The 22203-nt window shown below is 46.3% G+C and overlaps 1 pseudogene; it reads left to right on the top strand.

Annotated features, from left to right (window-relative positions):
* Positions 1 to 286: 286 nt before the first annotated feature.
* LOC133628605 (pyruvate dehydrogenase (acetyl-transferring) kinase isozyme 2, mitochondrial-like) lies at positions 287 to 21809 on the top strand (annotated as a pseudogene).
* Positions 21810 to 22203: the final 394 nt, after the last annotated feature.

Raw genomic sequence — 22203 nt, 5'->3', positions numbered from 1 at the left:
CTCGGGTTGGTGTTTTAGTGTTGAGCCCTGAAGCGTGGTCGGTACTGGGGACTGGCAGCAGGGGGAGTGGTTCCTGTGCCCCTCTCAGGCCCCTGTTCCCCTTCCCCTGCCCACAACACAATAAAGCCTTGCTCTGGGATTTGTAACCTCTCGTCTCCATGTCAGTATGAGGGGGAAGATGGGCTGGGGAAAGAAAGGGGTTGTGGGGGTAAATACGCTGAGGAGGACAGGGAATGTTGGAGGGGGGGCGCGATATCCCAGGAGAGCAGGGGGAGGGAGGGGGGCGATGCCGGGACCGAGGCGGAATCAGCCTCCTCCCGGGCAGCGAGGGGTTAAGTACGGCGGCTCAACTCCCAGCTCGAAGGGGGTTACAGCTGTGGAGACGAGGCTGGCGGATCGCGGGTGCTGATTGGCGGTGGGGTGGATTGTTTGCGCGCGACGGGGTGAGGTGGGTAGGGTGGTTGGGGTTGCCGTGCGGCTGCTCGCTGGGGTGCCCACCTATATCGAGCACTTCAGCAAGTTCTCGCCTTCGCCCATCTCCATGAAGCAGTTCCTGGACTTCGGTAAATACCTCCCTCCCCCCCCCCGCTCCACACACAGTCAACCAACACCCCCCTTCACCGGGCGGGAAGCCCTCGCCCTCTCTCCCTCCCCGGGAGGGAGACCCTCCCTTCCACCCGGGATATCCCCAGTCCGGGCCGATACAGCCCTCCGCGCTGAATTCCCAGCCTAGGGGCTGAAACATATATATTTCTCTCCCTTGGGACAAGTTCCATAGCCATAGACTACTCTTCCTGTCTTGTCGCCAAGATTCTCAGCTACCCAAAGAGTCAATCCCGCTGTTTGGCATTTTTCCAATTGAGTTCTTTTATAACACCCAGCATTTATGTGGATATGATAGGCCAGAGTTGACACCGTTTGTTTCCCATATGCCACTTGTTGGTAGCATTTGGAGCACGAATCGGCTGAAACTCCATGTATGATTAGGTTGATCCATACAAACAAAATCAAACCCCACCTTTTTACTCCTCTGCCTCCACCGCCTACTGGGGTGCTTCCAGCAGCGGGGTTATTCATCTTCACGGCAGCAGGGGTATTCTTCAGGGGTCTCATATGAATCATGCTAAATGAGACTCGTATGGTTTTTGCCAAACTTCAGTATTAAAGGGATTTCCTGGTTTATTTAGTTCAGTTTCTAACACGTGGCCTAACAATCCTTTAAACTTGTGTGGAGTTTCTCCCTACCTTATTGTAACAGCACTTTATCTTCAAAGTGTGCTTAGGTGTTGAGGGAGGGAATTTTTCGCAAAATGATCTTACCACCACTCTCAGTTATGTCATAAATTAAGACCACAGTGGATCATAATCCAATTATAGTTTTATTAATTGTAGCAAGTAGAATATGAGCAAAGACAGCGCTGGACGACAGGGGAGTCTGCGCTCCACCAACTGCCGCCCTGATCAGTTCGAACAGTCCCTTTTTATACATTTTAAATTCGTGGACGTGAAGTAATGTAGGTATTCTGTACGTGCTCCAGGTGTTGTGAGATGGTCGTTTTCCTGTGAGGGGGTCGTTTTCTGCCTTCCGGTGGTTGTTGAGCAAGGAGTCTTCCTACATTGTTCCATAGTTGATTTCTCACTTGTATGTCTTTATATGGAGTCGTTCGTCCCACATCTGCCAGTTTCTCAGAACATCCTATGGTTATTTTTGACCAGTATATCCCCTGCTTGCATAATCGATATCCGTTTTATATATGCCATTGCAGTTATCTTATCTCACACAAGGATGTCTGGTAGCTGTTTGCATAAGCGACTTCCTGTCTTCTGTTGTTTAACCTTTACATCGAGCCCAACATAAATTTTCAATAAACAATACCCTGATTCTTAGTTTCTCACAATCCCCCCTTTTTCTTTTATCCTATTATTGTTTATTAGACGCTATTTTCATTTTCAGAACTGCAAGCAAACCTTTTTCCACAATTCCTACATTTATCATAACACTCACAATATAATGCCTTACAATTACAATCATAGTTTTCACGTGGCATAACACATTCACAACAATCTTTATCATCTTCATCTTCATTAGTAGATACACTGTTATACTCTATCTCAGATCTCGTGGTTAGAATAAGTAATTTAGCTACGTCAAACCGATCCTTAATAAAATCTAAAATATAGCGTAATATGCATGGTCCAAATACAAGCCCCAGAATCAATATAATTAGTGGTCCTGCTAAAGCAGATAACAAAGTGGTTAGCCAAGGTGAAACGTTAAACCAGTTTTCATACCATGATATGCCCACCTCACGATCTTTTTTACGTTGATCTAACCTTTTCCGAAGTTCAGACATTGTGTCTTGGACGATTCCCGTATGATCAGCAAAAGAACAACATTCTTCATTGAGAGCTACACATAACCCTCCTTCCTTTAAGAACAATAGGTCTAATCCTCTTCTGTTTTGCAATACTACTTCTGATAAAGACTTTACTGAAGTGGCTAAACTTTGAATAGATTGTTCTATTTTTGCTAAATCCTCATCTACAGCCATCTGCAAACTTTGTAATTCCTGACCTTTTACTAGGGAGGCTATGCCTGTACCTGCTCCAACTCCGCCCGCTATCAGCAGCGTAGCTAAGGTTACTACTGTAATTGGCTCTCGTTTTTGTCTATTCAGATTTCCTTCAAAGTGGTGCAACACCTCCTCAGAGGTGTGATAGATCAGACGAGGAACAATAATCACCTGTACGCAAAACTGAGATTGATTAAACACATCTAGGGATAAACAAGGCGTTACTCCGATGTCTGAGCAAACCCACTTAGCTCCTGGTGTCGGGATAACCCATTTGTCATTTTGGTTCTTGTGTCTCTCTATATTAATATTAGTGGCTGTTCGGTTGCACAGGGGCTGATATTTTTCGGGCACTGTACCTATACATTTTCCTTGACCTGTTATTAATTGAATAGTAATTCCTTGCGTATGATTCCTCTGGTCATCCCATGGACATTCTCGTGGGTTTGAACCATTAGACCATTGAATTTTACCTGGTTTTCCAATTGCTTCAAAATACGGTGGTCTAACATTATAACATAACCAGCATTCCTTAGTTAAATTTGGTTTGCTTTCATTAAGAGCATGATAAGAGGCTTGCATTAGATTCCATAAGGGGTCCTTGGATTCTGACAACCCTGCATTCCTGGATAAGGAGAATTCAGTTACAGTGTCATTAGTTGTTTCCGAAAAGGAGTTTGGAGAAGTGGTTGTGACACTTACGGGGGCAACCTTTTCTTTAGAGAAAGTGGGTGGATTCAGGACCAGATTTGGTCTCATTGGCTTCTCTTTAGGGAGAGTGGGTGGATTTAGGACCAGATTTGGTCTCATTGGCTTCTCTTTAGGGAGAGTGGGTGGATTTAGGACCAGATTTGGTCCTATTGGCAAAGGATCATGAGGAAGCTTTTCTTTGACTATTCTAAAGAAACTTCCCCTATCTGTTCCTGGTTCCCAATATCTAATTCCCCAGATACGGCCAATTAACCATGTGTCATCTTGGGGTTGCTTGACTTTAATTTCTATTTTATCACATTCTGATGGGGATGATTTCATTCCCCTTACGGACCCCCAGACCCCGGAGCCGTCAGATCCATGCTGTGGTGGACTGCATCCTGGGGGACCCCAAGTAATGTTTATATATCTATCTCCTGCTGTTTTCCAATCTGAGGCTATTGTCTCGCACCCCCAATAACCACAATAATAATGGCCTGGATAATTACAATAACTCTTCCCAGGGTTGGAAGCTGGACACACATAGAATGCTTTAGAGTTGGCTTACGTTTCCTCCCAACCTCTTTTAATATCGACAGGAATCAGTGAGACTAATGGCACAGTAAAATTCCAGTCTCCTGGAGAGGTTTGACTTTGGACTAGTTTAGATTCTTGTAGGTTATATAGTTTCCAGAGCATCGGCTCATGGGGGTTTCCATCTGCTTGAGTTAAGATCATTATCAAAACTAACAGTATACCAGGAAAAACGGTATTTGTCAATTTTACCATTTTAAATATAATTTTACCAGTCCTAGGGAAGTTCGACCATGGTTGCATTTGCATCCCATTGTTTTGGTTCCTTTCTCCACGGTTTGTTTCTCCTCTGCCTCGCCCGTCGACTCGGTTGCTTCGAGCCACGGGGTATACCATCTTCTTGGCAGCAGGGGAATTCTTCAGGAGAACAGCTGTTTCGGGCTTTCTGCCTGTTTACATAGGCTTCCCACTTCGCAGCTTTAACTAATGGGACAAAGCAAGACACAGTTAGCACTCCCCTTCTGCACTTTATAGTCAAGGTTTTTGCTACAAAAGGGAACTGGTTTGTTGGAATTGTTTTAACTTTGCTCAATGAAAGTTCTTTAGATTCTCCAATACTGTGTGCGAACTTTAATATTCACAATGTGTCTGCCATTTATCCTGGCATACTTTACACCTAAAACAAGCAAATGGATAGCAATTGTGATTCATTTAATTCATATATCTTGTATATATATATTCATATCTTCTATATTCAATATTGTATGGTCACATAAGTTTAGCAATTTCCCTCACCACACTTTGTATGTTTCCATATATAATAGATAAACAAAGAAAAAATTATTGCGAATATAAACAACAATACACACTTTACAGCAAAAGGTAACTCAGCAAAATAATCAAATAAAGTCTCTATCATTGTATTATCTTTTCAGAGTTATCCTGGTGTCACCTGGAGTACTGATTACTTTCCAGTGGGGTCTTGTCACTGGACCTTTAATTCGACTGGCATGAGTCCATCCACGCTCAGCAGTTCGAACAGCCGTTTCTGTTGTAAGCAAAACAAGATAAGGTCCCTCCCAATTGGGTTTTAGGGTTTCTTCCTTCCACACTTTAATCAATATCCAATCGCCAGGTTTAACATTGTGAATTTTTAGGTCTAATGGGGGTCGTTGCACAATCAATCCATGTTCCCAAAGCTCTTTACGATGTTCTGCTAATTGCGAAACATATTCATTAATTACACGATCTCGAATTAAAACATTTGTTTGTGGGCTTTCAATTCTATAGGGCATTCCATACACCATTTCAAATGCTGATATTCCTACATCTGCTCGGGGCCTGGTTCTGAGAATTAATAGTGCCATAGGTAGGCACTTAATCCATGATAATTTGGTTTCTATCATTAATTTAGTCAAAGTAGTTTTGATTTCTCCATTCATCCTTTCAACCTTTCCCGAACTTTGTGGATGCCATGGTGTATGGTATTCCCACTTAATACCCAAGTTTTCTGTTAGATCCCTAACAATTTTTGACACAAAATGTGTTCCTCTGTCTGAGTCGATTACATCAGGCACTCCATATCGAGGTATAATGTGTTCAAGTAACATCTTAGTAACTTGGTTAGCAGTTGCCTTGGAGGTAGGAAAAGCCTCAACATAATGTGTTAAATGATCCACCATTACTAATAAATATTTATAACGCCCTACCCTAGGTAGTTCAGTAAAATCCACTTGTATGTGTGAGAAGGGTCTGTATGCTGGGGAACGTCCTCCAAGAGGTTTTTGTCTCATGTTGTTTCGATTTACCCTTTGACAGGTCTCGCAGGCTGCTGTGACCGTTTTTGCTATGTTATATACGCCTATACAGGCAAACTGTCGATTGAAGTGATCAACTAACGCCTGGGTTCCCCAGTGTGTTTTACTGTGTATTTTTGAAAATATTTCGAGTGCTATGCCCTTTGGTAGGACTTCTCTCCCATCTGGCAATATGTACTTACTATCCTGTTCTTTAGCTCCCATTTGTTCTAGTTTTTCCTTTTCTACAGGCTCAAAACTCAAATTTTTACTGACAGGTACTTGTTGCACAGTCAAAATCGTATTATAATTGCCTGCCACTCGTTTTGCTTCTGTGTCAGCTGCATTATTTCCCCTAACTTGATAATTTGTACCTCGCTGGTGTCCCTTTATATGTACAACTGCTATTTTATTTGGCAATTTTAATGCCCCCAGAACTCGCCGAATCAATTCCGGGTGTATTAATTCTTTTCCCTGTGAGTTAACAAATCCTCTTTCCTCCCATATTTTTCCAAAAGTGTGTACTACTCCGAACGCATAACGTGAGTCTGTATATATAGTTCCATCCTTTTCCTTTAGTGACACTAATGCTTTCCACAATGCATATAATTCACAAGCTTGAGCCGACCAGCTGGCACTCAGGGGGCCTGATTCTACTGTCTTAAACTCTCCTTTTTCCATCTTAACAATGGCATATCCGGACAGTCGTTTACCTTCCACTATTCGTGATGACCCATCTATAAATAATACTTCCCCATATTGTAGTTCTTCTTCTTCTAAATCGGGTCTAATGCGTGTCTGCTGTTCAATTGTTTGAAAACAATCGTGCAATAATTCATTACTTTCCCCTGGGTACAAAAATTCCGCAGGGTTAACTGCTCCAATAGTTTTCAAAGATAGTTTAGGGGATTCTATAAGTATTCCTTCATACTTTAATAATCGGCTATCTGTAAGCCATTTCTCTGCTTTTTGTTGTAACACTCCTCTGATGTTATGAGGCGCATATAGGACAACTTCTCCATTAAAGGTAATACGATTTGTTTCCTCAAGTAATAAGGCAGCAGCAACAATGATTTGTAAGCAGCTCGGCCAACCCCTGCTCACAGGGTCTAACAGCTTTGATAAGTATGCCACCGGTTTCTTTTGTCCGGCCCATTCCTGAGTTAATACTCCGAATGCCGTCCCTTCATGTATGTTAACAAATAAATGGAACGGCCGCTTTAAGTCTGGTAAGCTTAAAACTGGTGCTTGACTTAACTCCCTTTTGAGACTGGCAAACTGCTCTTGATCCTGAGGGGTCCATTTGGGTATTCTGTCTTTAGACAATTGTTCATATAAGAATTTAACTTTAAAGCTATAGTTCTCTATCCATTGCCTACAATACCCAAATAGCCCTAATACCTGCCGAATTTGTCTTTTAGTGACAGGCATAGGTAATTCCAGAATTCCTTTAATACGCTCTGGATCCAATATCTTTTTCCCATTAAACAAATAATGTCCCAAATATTTCACTTTTTCCTCCACAAATTGTAACTTTTCTGGTGATACCCGTAGTCCCTTTTGTGCAAGAAAGTTTAGGAGTCGAATACTTTCTTTTCTTACATTTTCCTTATTATTCCCTGCTATGAGCAGATCATCTACATACTGTAGCAGCACGTTTCCCATTTGTACCTGATATTCTTTTAAGAGCTCTTCCAGGGCCTGTCCAAACAGATTAGGGGACTCTGTGAACCCTTGAGGGAGCACAGTCCATCTCAATTGCTGTCTACGGCCTGTTTCTATGTCTTCCCATTCGAAGGCAAAATAATCACGGCATTCTTCTGCCAGTGGACAGGCCCAAAAGGCATCCTTTAAATCAATCACACTATACCAGGAGTTATGGGGTCCTAGCTTGCTTAGTAGTGTGTATGGATTTGCTACCACAGGGAACCGGGTAATAGTTCTTTTGTTTATTTCCCTTAAATCATGCACGAGCCGATATTTCCCATTTGATTTCTTTACAGGCAGAATGGGGGTGTTAAAGGGTGACATACAAGGCTCTAAGATTCCTTGTGTTAATAATCGATCAATTTCTGGTTTTAATCCTCTCCGTCCTTCTAGGGATATGGGATATTGCTTTACCCTCACAGGTATGTGGGGTTCAGAAATTTGGATTTTAATCGGTGGGATTTCCAGTTTACTAATTGTGTCCGGAGAGTACCAGACGTCAGGGTTAATTTGTTTTTGATCATCCACGGTCAAAGGATAAGCAGACACTGTTAGCTCTTGATTCTTTACTTTGATTTCTAATTGCAACTCAACAATTAGATCTCGTCCTAGCAAATTAAATTCTGCTTCAGGAACGAGCAAGAGTTCACCCATTCCGAATTTATTTTCTGTTTCAAAGACCACATTTTTGATTTTATTTACCTTAAAGGGTTCTCCTTTTGCTCCAATCACTTGTACTCTTTCAGGGGATACTTTACATCCCTCAGGTATTTGCCTAATAGTCGATTTCTCAGCCCCAGTGTCTACTAAAAAGGTGAACTCTTGTTTATGGGGACCTACTTTTAATTTTATCAAGGGCTCATGATGACTCCGGTCCCCCAAAATATAGAGCCCCTGACTTTCCTATTCCGCTTTCAATATTTCCTCATCCCTGATCCTTTCTCTGCAATCCTTCTTTATATGTCCTTTTTTTCCACAGTAAAAACAACATCTCTGTTCCTTCTTTACTACTACATTCCCTTGTTTTATTCCAGCAGACTTTTGTCCATTAGTCCGTTCTTTACGGTCCTCTCTGACCGCCGCAACCATCATCTTTACTTGCCGCTTGCTATTCTCTTCTTCTCGCCTTACGTAAACTTTCTGAGCTTCCCTCAATAATTCATCCAATCCTCTACTCTGCCAGTCCTCTAACTTTTCAATCTTCTTTCTAATATCTTCCCATGATTTTGCCACAAACTGAATCTTGAGAAGCGCCTGCCCTAAAGGGTCGTCTGGATTCATTCCAGAATACAGCTGAAGGACTTTTCTTAGTCGTTCCAGCCACTCAGCAGGACTCTCATCTTTCTTTTGCATTGCATTAAATGCTTTATTGATATTTTGGCCACGGGGTACTGCTTCTCTAATTCCCTGTATTACTATAGTTCTCAGGTCCTGCATATGAGTTCTATGCACCGGATCCTGATTATCCCAATTAGGTCTTTGGAGTGGCCATTTAATATCTGCTTGAGGTCCCTGGGCATGTTGGGTATCCCACAATCTCATTCCTGCTCGTCTAATCATATCTCTTTCCTCGGTAGTAAATAATTGACCAAGGATAGATTGCATCTCATCCCAAGTATAAAGGTTTGGTCCCAAGAATTGATCTAATTTTTCAGCCACTCCGAGTGGGTCTTCAATTAAATTTCCCATCTCGGTTCTTTTAAAATCTCTTAAGTCTGCCGAGTTCAGGGGTACAGCAATATATCCAATCACGGGTTGAGGTCCCCCCATGGGCATTTCCCTTAGGGGGTACATCTGAGCTGCCCCTTTGTGGCTTCTAGTTACACGTCTAGGAGGAGGGGGAGACTCTTGTTCCGACTCCGGTGGGGGAGTGGGCGCTCTGGGGACCTCTGGAGGGGTTGTGGGAGCAGGAGGGGAAATGTAAGGAGGGGGGGTTAGAAGGATTTCGTCTATTTCTTCCTTCTTTTTCTTTTTATTTCACCCAGTGGGTAAAGTCTAGCTACTGGTCTTTTTAGCCACACTTCCGCATACTGACTTTCTTCCGGGTTAAGGGGTTTTTTATTATTAACCCAGAGATTTAATTGTTGTCTTATCCAATCTTCTTCTGACCCATAGACTGGCCAAAAGACATTTTTAGAAATCTTCTTCCCTCCCCATGTCTTAGTACAGTATTCTATCATTTTCTGCTTATCTTTCCCTAGGGTTTCAGGGAAATATCTCCAATTGTCTAAGATATATGCCAGAGGGGTATGCTTAGGTACAGTAGGTACCCTCCCCATGGGTGTCGAAGGCTTGCTGCCCTTCGCCCCCATCTTCTGGATTATCCACAAACACACACTCACTCACTCCCCTTGTTCCTGGCCCAGTCCCTCGCGGGAGGTGGGAAACGCAGTACTTAAGGGTCCACACTCGCTTGGTTCAGTGTATTGAACCTCTCATTCGTTATAATCCAGGATACCCAATCCCGCCCGAACGGATAACCCGCGAACCAATTCGCAATATACTTACGCGTCCTGCGTCTTCGTCCGGACTCCCGTGCACAGAATTTTTATGGGATTTTACCGGTTTTCCCTTTGCTCATTATTCTAGTATTTAGGTTCGTCGGTAAGGTTGAGGTAGGCTGTCAGTCACGGGGCCGCGGATTGCCGCGGGGCGCCTCCCCGGAGGACTGAAGCTCACCGTTCCTTATCCGAGTCACGGCACCAGGAAATTGTCATAAATTAAGACCACAGTGGATCATAATCCAATTATAGTTTTATTAATTGTAGCAAGTAGAATATGAGCAAAGACAGCGCTGGACGACAGGGGAGTCTGCGCTCCACCAACTGCCGCCCTGATCAGTTCGAACAGTCCCTTTTTATACATTTTAAATTCGTGGACGTGAAGTAATGTAGGTATTCTGTACGTGCTCCAGGTGTTGTGAGATGGTCGTTTTCCTGTGAGGGGGTCGTTTTCTGCCTTCCGGTGGTTGTTGAGCAAGGAGTCTTCCTACATTGTTCCATAGTTGATTTCTCACTTGTATGTCTTTATATGGAGTTGTTCGTCCCACATCTGCCAGTTTCTCAGAACATCCTATGGTTATTTTTGACCAGTATATCCCCTGCTTGCATAATCGATATCCGTTTTATATATGCCATTGCAGTTATCTTATCTCACACAAGGATGTCTGGTAGCTGTTTGCATAAGCGACTTCCTGTCTTCTGTTGTTTAACCTTTACATCGAGCCCAACATAAATTTTCAATAAACAATACCCTGATTCTTAGTTTCTCACAGTTACCGTCACAAAGTCTCCTTTGTTGCGTGCTCTTTCAAGATCGTCTGAAGGTCAATTTAGTCTCTCCAGGCTCAGATGCGACTTTCCATTCTTTCACTGGACCTTTTACTCGTGAAACGTGGGTCCATCCCTTTTCAGCAGTTCTCACAGCCGTCTCTGTAGTTAATAAAACAAGAAAAGGTCCCTCCCAGAGAGGAGATAAGGTTTCTTCCTTCCATGCTTTTATTAGAACTTTATCTCCTGGTTCTAATTGGTGAATTGCAAATCCAAGCGGTGGAGTCTGGGCTAACATCCCAATTTCCCTTAATTCTTTTAATCTTTTCCCAATGGTTACCACATATTTCTGGATAGTTTGATCCTCAATTGTATTGTTCTCTAGAGGCATCCCTTGGGAATAGGGCATGCCATATAACATTTCATATGGTGATAATCCAGTTTCACTGTGAGGTTTAGTTCTTATATTCAAAAGTGCCAATGGCAAGCACTTTGTCCAAGACATTTGGGTCTCAATCATCAATTTAGCTAGCTGTTGTTTTATTGTTTGATTCATCCTTTCTACTTTTCCTGAACTCTGTGGGTGCAAGGGAGTATGGTATTCCCACTGGATACCTAGTGATTGGCATAATAATTTTATTACTTTAGAAGTAAAGTGCGTGCCTTGGTCTGAATCTATGTACTGGATTATCCCATATCTAGGTACTAAGTGTTCTAATAAAATTTTTACTACCATCTGTGCCGTGGCTCGTGCCACAGGGTAAGCCTCTACCCATTGTGTTAAGTGATCCACGATTACTAGTAAGTATTTTACCCTTCCCACCTTGGGTAATTCTGTAAAATCAACTTGTACTCTTTCAAAAGGTCTATAAGCTGTTTTTCTTTCTCCAGTTGCTACTTGTCGAAATATTTTCTTATTTATCTTTTGACACGTTAAGCAACCCCGTGTAATTTGCTTTGTTATTTCAAAGATTCCAATACAGCCAAATTGTTTAAGAAAATGATCACTTAAGGTTTCTGTACCCCAATGCGTTTGTGCATGTAAGCGTTCCATAATGTGTCTAGCAAGGGCTTTTGACAACATTTCCCTCCCATCAGGTAACATCCACTTCCCTTGTTCTAATTTGGCCCCTATTTTCTCCAACTTATTTAATTCCTCAGGGGTAAATTTCTTTTCTCTTTGTTCTTGTTCCTTTTCATTGTTGCCTCTCTTAGTTTGTACTACACAGACTTTAATCGTCTGAGCCCTGAGAGCTGCTTCCTGAGCTTCCCTATCTGCTAAGTTATTTCCTCTAGTTCGGTAATCTAATCCTTTTTGGTGTCCTCTTACATGTACTATGGCTATTTTCTTTGGTTCCCTTAGAGTTTTTAGGATTTTTATTATTAATTCTTGATGTATTAAATTCTTCCCTTGGGTATTAATTAAGCCTCTTTCTTCCCAAATTTTTCCAAAAGTATGTACTATCCCATATGCATATTTAGAGTCCGTGAATATAGTCCCGCTCTTTCCTTTCAATAATTCTAAGGCCCTATAAAGGGCATACAACTCACAAGCTTGAGCTGACCATGTTGGGCTCACGGGTCCTGACTCTACTATGTCTAACCCTTTATTTATTATTGCATACCCCGATTTTCTCTTTCCCCTCACCATTCGAGAAGATCCGTCGATGAACAGTATTTCCCCTTCTTTTAGTTCAGTATCTCTTAAGTCAGGTCTAACTTTTGTTTGGGTCTCGATTATTTCTAAACAATTGTGTTGTAGTACCTCTAATGGTTCTCCAAATAAAAATTGTGCTGGGCTCTGTGCAGATGTTACTTTTAATTCTAGGTCAGGGGAATCTATTAATATTGCTTCATATTTTAAAATCCGACTATCCGTTAACCATTTTTCTGCTTTTTGTTGTAAAACTGTCCTAACATTATGTGGGGTGTACACCTTTAAGGGTGCACTGAAGGTAATTTTCCTGGCTTCCTCTATTAATAAAGCCGTCGTGACTAGGGCTTGGAGACAAGCAGGCCATCCTCTGCTTACTGGGTCAAGTAGTTTAGAGCAATATCCCACAGGCTTTTTGGTTCCTGCCCAGTCCTGAGTGAGGACTCCATACGCTGTTTGATTTGAGGTATTTACAAAAAGATAAAAAGGTTTCTCTAAGTCTGGGAGACTCAGTACAGGTGCTTGTATTAATGCACTCTTTATTTCCTCAAATCTCTGGTCATCTTCTGCAAGCCACTTAAGTTGGTTGTTAGTTAATTTGTTATATAAAAATTTTACTTTCTCACTATAATTTTCAAGCCATGGTCTGCAATATCCTAACAATCCTAATATCTGCCGAATTTCTTTTTTTGTTTTTGGTGGTCTTAAAGATAAAATCCCAGATACTCGTTCAGGGTCTAATTTTTTTCTTCCTCTATTTAGCCAATGTCCTAGGTATTTTACTTCTTGTTCTACAAATTGTAATTTTGACCGGGACACTTTCAATCCTCTCTCTCCCAAAAAGTTTAACAACTTTATGGTAGCCTTTCGAGTCTCTTCCTCAGTTTCCCCTGCCACTAATAGATCATCTACATACTGCAATAATTTAATTTCTTTGGGTATTAAAAAAATCCTGCAAAATTCTTTCTAAAGTTTGTCCAAATAAATTTGGTGATTCCGTAAACCCCTGTGGCAGCACAGTCCATCTTAGTTGTTGCTTTCGTCCTGTCTCAGGATCCTCCCATTCAAAAGCAAAATAATCTCTGGACCCCTCGTCCAAAGGACAAGCCCAAAATGCATCTTTTAAATCTATCACACTATACCAAGTATATTTTGGAGAAATATGACTCAATAGAGTATAAGGATTTGCCACCACAGGGAATTTAGTGATGGTTCGCTGATTTACAGCCCTTAGATCTTGTACCATTCTATATGATCCATCTGGTTTCTTTACAGGGAGGATAGGTGTATTATGGGGTGACATACAGGGTTCCAAAGTCCCCTGTTCTAAAAGTCTGTCAACCACTGGTTTTAACCCCTTCCGACCTTCCATGGATATGGGGTATTGTTTGATTCTTATTGGACGATGTGGGTCTATTATTTGAACACTTATGGGGTCCATTTGTATTTTTCCAGTTTCACCCTCTTTATACCATACTAAGGGATTAATATTTTTCTCATCTTCTTGTGTTAGGGGATATAACTTAATTTGTAACTTGTCCCCTTGACTCTGGATGCTTAGATTTAATTTCAGGATCAGATCTCTCCCCAGTAAATTATATTCTGCTTCAGGGAGTAACAACAAATCATTAAGGTAAATTTTCTTCTCTGACTCTATTTCTACATCTTTTAAAATGGGCACTTTAAAGGGTTCTCCTTTTGCCCCAATTACTGAAATATAATTTTTCTCTTTTTCTATCCCTTTTGGGAGCTTTTGGATAGTTGACTTTTCAGCACCCGTATCAACTAAAAATAAAACTTCTTCCTTATGGGGACCTATTAGTGATTTTATCAAGGGCTCTGTTGATGTTGACGTCCCCAACAAATATAGCCCCTGACTCCCCTATTCCTCTTTAAACATTTTTTCATCTTGTTCCCGTTTTCTACAGTTCTTCTGAATATGCCCCTTCTTGTTACAGTAGTAACAGACAGGAATACCAGACCTCTCTCTAGAAGGTCGTCCCTGGGGTGTCATCTCTATTTTCTTTTTCCCTTTCTCCCCAGATGAGATTTCAGTTTTCTTACTCTCTCTTATGGCTGCTACAAAAATTTTTGCTTTTGCTTTTTGCTTTTCTTCGTCCCTCCTTATGTAGACTTTTTGAGCTTCTCTAAGCAATTCCTCTAACCCTCTATTTTGCCAGTCTTCTAATTTTTCCAATTTTCTTCTTATATCCCCCCATGATTTTGCTACAAATTGTGTTCTAAGGAGTGCAGTCCCAGCCACTGTATTTGGATCTATTCCAGAATACATTTGTAAACTTTTTCTTAACCTTTCTAACCATTCCGTTGGTGATTCGTTTTTCCCTTGTTCCTCATTAAATGCTTTATTAATGTTTTGTCCTCGGGGGACCGCTTCTCTTATCCCTTGGATAATTAATGTTCTCAGGTCTCTCATGTTCTGCCTCCCTTGGGGTTGTTGGTGATCCCAGTGAGGGTCCATATTTGGCCATTTATGATCCCCAGGAGGTCCAGCCTGATTTTGTCTTTCCCAAATTCTCATTCCAGCTTGTCTAATCATACCCCTTTCCTCAGCAGTAAATAAGATCCCTAAAATGGATTGTATTTCTTCCCAGGTATAAGTATTGGGGCCTAAGAATTGGTCTAATTTTTCAGCTACCCCAAGGGGATCATCTAATAGGGTCCCCATTTCTTTCTTAAAATTTCTTACATCTGTGGTATTTAAAGGGACTGCCACAAACCCAATGCCTCCCTGATTACCTCCGAGGGGTACCTCTCGTAAGGGATATAGAGAAGCTCCCTCAGATGTGGCAGTCCTACTGCTCGTACATGCAGCCGGAGGTAGATCTAATTCCCGTGCTGTTGGTGGTGGAGACAGGGGCAACGGTGGCGCTGGTGGAGGTACTACGGCCACTAGAGGGGGAGCCGCTGCCGGAGGTGGATTGTTAGGATATGGAGGCAGTAAGTTATCCAGTGGCTCCCATTTATCATCTTTTTCCTTTACTTTTCCATTTTTATCCCCTTCTTCTTCCTCAAACTTTTCATCTGCTTTCAATGTAAGTATTGAGGCCGGAAAAGGACGTGAAGTCCTCATCCATAATCCTGCATAATCATTTTCCTCCTGACAAGCAGGTTCCTTTGAATTAACGTATATATTTAAGGCCTGGCAAATCCAGTCCTCAAAAGATCCAAAACCAGGCCAAAAGATATGTGGCTTTAAAGGTTTCTTTGGCCATTCAATCATACAATATTGGACTAATTTTAATTTACTTTTTCCTTTTCTGGGGCCCCTTTCATTCCAATCCCTAATCATTATTCCTAATGGACTTTCTGATGGTATGTCTGGTAATTTGCTCCCTTTCTTTAGGTCCTGGGTCTTTGACTTTTTCTGACCCATCTAGGAATTTTACTGTGGCAATTCCTACAGCCCTTGGTTACCAGTAAGAGTGTCTTGCAGGGGGTTTTAGGACCTATCACCCACCCCCGAATACTATAGGAATCGCTTTGGTCCTTCACCGGCCAAGTCCCTCGCGGGAGATTGGAATCGCGGTTAGAAGACCTCCACACTCGCTTCGGAACCAGGTTCCGAATCAATCACACTCTTACACACACAGGCAACCGAAACCCACCCAACCAAACGGGATAAGCCTTAAATACTTACGACTCCGTCGTCTTCGTTCGGATCTTCGCGCGCAGAATTATGGGCAAAATAAACTGCTGCAGCCGGCAAGGGAGCTCATAAAAATCCAATTCTTTGCTTGCCCCTATTCAGGTTCAGGCTGGTGTTAGTCCTGACCCGACCTGATCAGGAGCCACCAAATGGTGGGGCGCCCCTCCTAAATCAAGTCAGAATTCAGGAACCAAGACCATCCCGGAGGAGCCCCCAATTGTGATAAATGAAGTATCCCCGAGCAGGATTCCGGTTGAGTTTAGGAATTTATTGGATGAATAAGAGCAAGCAAACAGCGCTGGGTGCACTGAGAGCCTCTGCTCTATCAGGACGCACACCCGTCACATCCCGAGTTCGCATTAAGTAGGGTAGGCCTTATACGTATTCATGGCTTTTCCTCGAAGGGGCTGAAAAATGTTAATCATTTCTGGGAAAGGGTCCTCTGCTTCTCACGAATGCTTTGTTCCATCTCGGAGGGGGGTCTTTTTCACCCTCCCTAGGTGGTCGTCGGAGGAAGTCAGTAGTCTTCCTCACGGTGTCCCCCAGGCGACCTCTGCAAAACCGGTTCAAGCTAATCTCCCCAAAACATCTGCCAAGCTGCTGTTACAAGAAGCAGAAACACCCTCCTTATCAAAACCTGGTTCAAACTAGTCTTCCAGGACACCTGTCAAGCTGCTGTTACGAAAAGCAAGAACAAGTTACACAAGAACAAATAAAGTTACCAAAAATTATCATCCATATTCGTTGATCCACATTGACACGAATCAAGGGAACACATTTCACAGGGCGGTGCTCCGGGGAGGGACCTCCGTGCCGCCCCCCTTGGTAAATAGACCCCACTCCCTTTGCCGGTAAATAAACAGACGAGGGGGGGCGTCTGCCCCCAGGAGAGACCTGCTCCACTGGCGATCTGGGCCGGGATAACTATATCCCCGCCCATACTGGGTTATTGTTTTAAGGGGGTTGTTACCCTCCAGGTGCTCCCCGGGCCGGGTAAACATCTCGCCGCGCCCACTGCGGCGGGAAGACCAGCTGCTGGATAAATAACGGGCTGGGAGTGTGGTCTGCTGGTGTGCACCTGCGGGAGGGGAGGTGTCTCCCCTCTGCCCCCCCCAACCACCTACGGGGGGAACAACTTGGGTAAATACTCCCTTAGGAAATGGCTGAGTGGATAGTCCCCCTTCCTCAGGGTAAATAGCCCCCCATGGGGTACCTCCTGCCCCCACTGGGTAAATAACTCCGTGTGGGTAAATACCTGCCTGGCCCCCCAGTCTATCCCCCAGCATGGGCGAATTGTATTCCCCCTAAGCAAGCACCCTGGGTGAATACCCCAAGGAGGTGGAGATGCCCACACCGCATCACTGTCACCTGCCCTGGGCCCCTCCTGCCATCCCCCCCCCCAGTGATTTTAATGTCATCACTATATTTACCCGCTGCCTCCTCGAGCCTAGGCTGGCAGCTGTGCCTTGGGGTTCCCAGAGTCCCCTGTCCTTGGGGATGTGCCTCTCCAGGGCCTCAGGGCTACCTTTGTGCCCTCCCACCTTGCTGAACACCAGCTCCTGGTTGGGAACCCCCTGCTGTCCTGGGGATACCCACCATATCCCCATGGCAGAGGCTCTCTGTGCCCTGGTGCCACTGGGACGAGGGTCTGGTTTGGGTTATCCCCATGTCCTTATCCCCTCGGGGGGGGGGAGCTGTACTTCCAGCCCCAGTTTGCACTGGGCTTCACTGGGCACCCAGCCTGCCCTCCTCTGTGGACTAAGCCCCTCTGACACTCCCACCCTCTCAGCATCCTCCTCCAGCCCAGGGCAGGGACCTGCTCCTGCCTTCCCTGCCCCAGTCCTCTCGGTGCTCCCAGTCCCCACTGCAGAGGAGCAGGCATGGAGTCAGCTGGGGGACTGAGCCAGGGCTCAGCCAGAACCTACTCCTTGCAGGTTCCAGCAGTGCCTGTGAGAAGACCTCCTGCGACAGGAGCTGCCCATCTGCCTCTCCAACATCATGAAGGAAATCAACCTGCTGCCAGACCATGTCTTGCACACCCCCTCTGTGCAGCTGGTGCAGAGCTGGTGAGATGGGGGGGGTCACCGCCACAGTGAGGAGCTGCCACTCCCAGAGCCCACAGTCCCACATGGTGCGGAGTGTGGAGGTGCCACCACCACCATCCATTCAGGTCCTGCTGCCACCACAGGCCCCACTGTTATAGCTCACAGAGGTCCCACTGCTGGCACTTGTGTGGGTCCTGCAGCCCAAGGTCCCGCTGTTGTCGCTCTGAGGGTCCCAGCTCCATCACCTGCCTGAGTGCCTCTGAGGGTCCCACCACTGTCACCTGCACAGCTTCAGTTGCCGCCACACTCCTGCCATCGTCCCAGAGACTGCCACTGCAGGTCTCACTGCTGACACAGACTGTCCTTCCCAGAGGAGCTGCTGGCAACTGGGAGGGGTGGCTGCAGGACAGCCCCCTTCTGGTCCTGTGCCAGACCCTTAGGTGACAAGAGCTGCAGGCCTTTTGGGGACATCCCCATGCCAGCGAGGTGTCCCCAGCCATCATGGGATCACCAGTAGTATCTCCATGTCCTGTCCCAGCCTCCTGCCCCACAACAGGGCCGAGTCCCAATGGCCGGAGGGTCCATGTCCCCAGTAAGGGGGGGATCTGGGTGTCCCTTTAAGTGCCACGTCCCCCTGCCAGCTTGGGCAGTGTGAACCTTCTCCCAGTGCCAGCACGTGACTGATTGTTTGTGCAGTGTCCTGGGCTCTGCCAGTGCCAGGGGCTGACTGTCATGCATGTGCTGACCTTGGCCTGCATTGACCCTCATGTCCCCAAGGGCCACTGTGCCCGCAGGGTGGTGGGACAGCCTTGGGCTCCTTGCCAAGCACAGGGTGATTTCATGGGGCAGCAGGTTTTGGGGAAGGGGGGAGTGTCCTGGCACAGAGTGGTTTGGCAGAAAATTCTAATTCTCTTCACCAAGGTGGGAGGTTAGGTGTGGGTGGGTTTAAATTCTGAGTGATGCCCAATTTGCCACGATCAGTCAGGCGTGTTCACCTCCTGTGAACTATCATGACTCTGGATTTACTGATAGTGGACTGCACATTCAGTCCAGTCATGCTCATGAACCAGCACAGCCACACTCCAGGGTTTGGTCACGCTCAGTGAGAAACTGTGACGACAAGTGTCGTGGTTTGGCCCAGCTAGCAAAGAAGCACCATGACAGTCTCTCACTCAGTGCCCCTGTTATGGTTTGACATGATAGCCTTTTCTGGTAAGGGGGAAGGGGCTGTAAAGATGGCTCCTGTAAGTAGTTGCTCGAAACTCTCCCCAGCTCTGAGCCAGACCCACTTCTGGGGCTGAGCCAATTAGACGCCTCCACAATCACTTTTTAAGAAGAAGCTGGAAGAGGAGGCTTCTTTCTCCTTCTTCATCACAGACCCCGAGCCAAGGGCAGTGATACTCTTCATTAAAACTATGGCCAGAGCAGGCCGTGTCCCAAGGAAGGGACCCAACATTCACAGAAGCTGCAACTGTGGGGGGGAACCCACGAGAAAGCAGCTCAGAAGAGGCCACGTCTCAAGGGAGGGACCCTCTATCTGAAGAAACTGCAACTGTGGCAAAGAATCCACACCAGAGATATTCACCAAGGACTGCATCCCGTGTGAGGGACCCTGTATCGGCAGAAGCCGCAGCTGCTGGGAACAACCCACACCAGAGAAGTTTGTTAAGGACTGTGTTCCGGGGGAGGAACCCCGTGTTGGAGCAGGGGAAGAATGCCAGGAGTCATCCTCATCTGAGAAGACAGAAGCGGCAGAGCCCATCTGTGAGAGACTGACCACATCCCCCACTCCCTGCCCCCCTGAGCCGTTGGAGGGGGAGGAGGTAGAGATATCGGGAGCGGTGAGCTGGGCCTGGGAAGAAAGGAGGGATGGGAGAGGGAGATCTTAAAGTGCAGGTTGTGATTTTCTCATCACCGTACTCCCTTTTTGCTTTTATTCTGTTCTGTTTCTTGTAGAATAAACTTTCCTACTTTCCTCTCTAAGTTGAGTACTGGAGTCTGTTTTGCCCAGAACCATAATTGGCAGCGAGCCCTCCCTGCCCTTGTCTCAATCCACAACAACCTTGCTTACCTTTTTACTCCCATTTTGCTGGGGCCTCTGCCATCCTAACAAGGGTGGGGGTGAATGGGAGCACTGAGCAAGAAACTGTTGTGCTGCTGTGCTAGCTGGGCCAAACCATGACAGCCCCCCATCCATTTCGATTGGCAGCATCGACCCGCACTGCAATGTGGCCAATGTAGTGCAATGTCAGTGGAGCTGGGGGGTCCCACCCCTGCAAGGACATGGATTGGAGAGGTGGGCTTGGAGGTCTTCCCAATCTTCCCCCTGCCCTGAGGAATACTAGAAACTATTCGTGTCATGAGTTGGGGTGGGCCTCAGCCAATGTGTCCATGGTGCCCTGTACTTTGGGATCACTCCAGAGGACCCCAAAAACTTCCTGGATCTGTAGGGTGGAAAATATTTGAGGAGAGAGGCCTCAAGGGCTCCTTCTGCCGTGGTGCTGGGGGTGCTGACCCTGCTGCCTTACCCTCCCAGATGCCTACAACATGGCCAAGCTCCTGTGTGACAAGTACTACACATCCTCATCTGATCTGGAGATCAAGGAGGTGAACGGTGAGGCCGAGGGGAGGGTCCCTGCAGCGGGGATTCTCAGGTAGCTCGTTTGGGGCTGGGGAGGATGAGGATGCTGACAGCTTCTCTCCTTCCTGCAGTGAGAAACTCCCAGCAGCCCATCAGCATCGTCTATGTCCCCTCCCATCTCTACCACATGCTCTTTGAGCTCTTCAAGGTATCCCCAGCCAGGTGGGAGAGTGGATGGGAGTTGTGGTGGAGGAGGTCCCCTAAACCTGTAGCCATCTCCATGCCCTCAGAACGGCATGTGAGCCATTGTGGAGAGCCATGAGAGCAGCCCACGGCTGCCACCTGTCAAGGTGATGGTGGCCCTGGGTAAGAAGGCCCTCTCCATCAAGGTGTATAAGAGAGACCACCAGTGCCAGCTGGGTGAGAGTGGGGTCCCTGAGCCCGGAGCGGGGTTGTGACCCCCTCCCTCGCCATGTTCCACAGATGAGTGATTGGGGCATGGGTGTCCCCCTGCGCAAGATCAACCGTCTCTTCAGCTACATGTACTCCACAGCACCCACACTACAGCTGGGCAAAGGGGGGGGCTCCCCTGGCTGGTGCCCCTCTGGTAGGTGCCATGGGGGTCTTGCATGGCCCTGGGGCAGATGGTGAGGGCGTGAGACAGGTCAGTGGCTGGGGGTGGTGTGGGGATGTTTGGGGGTGATGTGGGATGTTTCAGGGTGCTTTGGAGGGGTGCATGGGGGGGTTGAGGGGGCATGGGGTGGTAAATGGAGACATTTTTGGGTAGCTTGGGGAGATCTTGGGAATACCTGTGGGTGGCGTGGGGACACTGGGGTGCCTGGGGAAGTGTGAGTGTATAGTGACCACTGTGGGTGCCTGGAGGTGGAACATGGACACTCCTGGGTACACAGGAGCTACTTGGGGTGCATGGGGAGGGTCAGGGTTCCTAGGGGTGCTGACCTCAGCACTGGGGAACCCGTACCCCACCTCACTCCACCAAGTACTTCCAGGGGGACTTGCAGCTCTTCTCTATAGAAGGCTTTGGCACCGACACTGTCATCTACCTGAAGGCGGGTCTTTACCCCAGGATGGGGAGTCCCCAGGCCCAGCGAGGGTGGTGCAGGGCTGTCTCCAGCCCCTTGTCTCCCACAGGTCCTGTCCACAGACTCGGTGGAACGATTGCCTGTGTACAACAAGTTGACATGGCAGCACTACCAGACGAGCCAGGAGGTGGGGGACTGGTGTGTTCCCAGCACCGAGCCCAAGAACACATCCACCTACCACGTGCCCTAAGGCCTCCTCCCTGCCTGCTGTAGCCCACGGGTTCCCTGTCTGCCCCCCAGGGGGATGTTTGATGCCAACATGGTGTTTCAGGGTCCCAGTTCTGCCTCTCACTGACGCCGCAGCTGTTGGGGCTCATTGGGAAGTGTGGTGAGGTCTCAGTGGAGTGGGGGGGGTCCCAGCACTCATCCCTTCCGCCTTGGTGGCACTTAGGTACGTAGCAGGGGGTGGTGTTGGAGCAGCACGGAAGGGGTAGAATCCCTGTTGCTCCCCCCCATCCCCCCAACCTTGGCACCCACCCCAGGGGGTGCACCCCAGAGGTATCCCACAGGGGTAGCAAGAGACTGGTCCTTTCCCAGTATGACCAGTGGCACTTGCCTGCCCCTCCAGCCCTGGCAGGTTGGGG

Source organism: Colius striatus, chromosome W (genome assembly GCF_028858725.1).
Source record: "Colius striatus isolate bColStr4 chromosome W, bColStr4.1.hap1, whole genome shotgun sequence".
Taxonomy (NCBI): Eukaryota; Metazoa; Chordata; class Aves; order Coliiformes; family Coliidae; genus Colius; species Colius striatus.
Note: the sequence above shows the minus strand (reverse complement) of the source record. Positions and strands in the feature narration are given on the sequence as shown.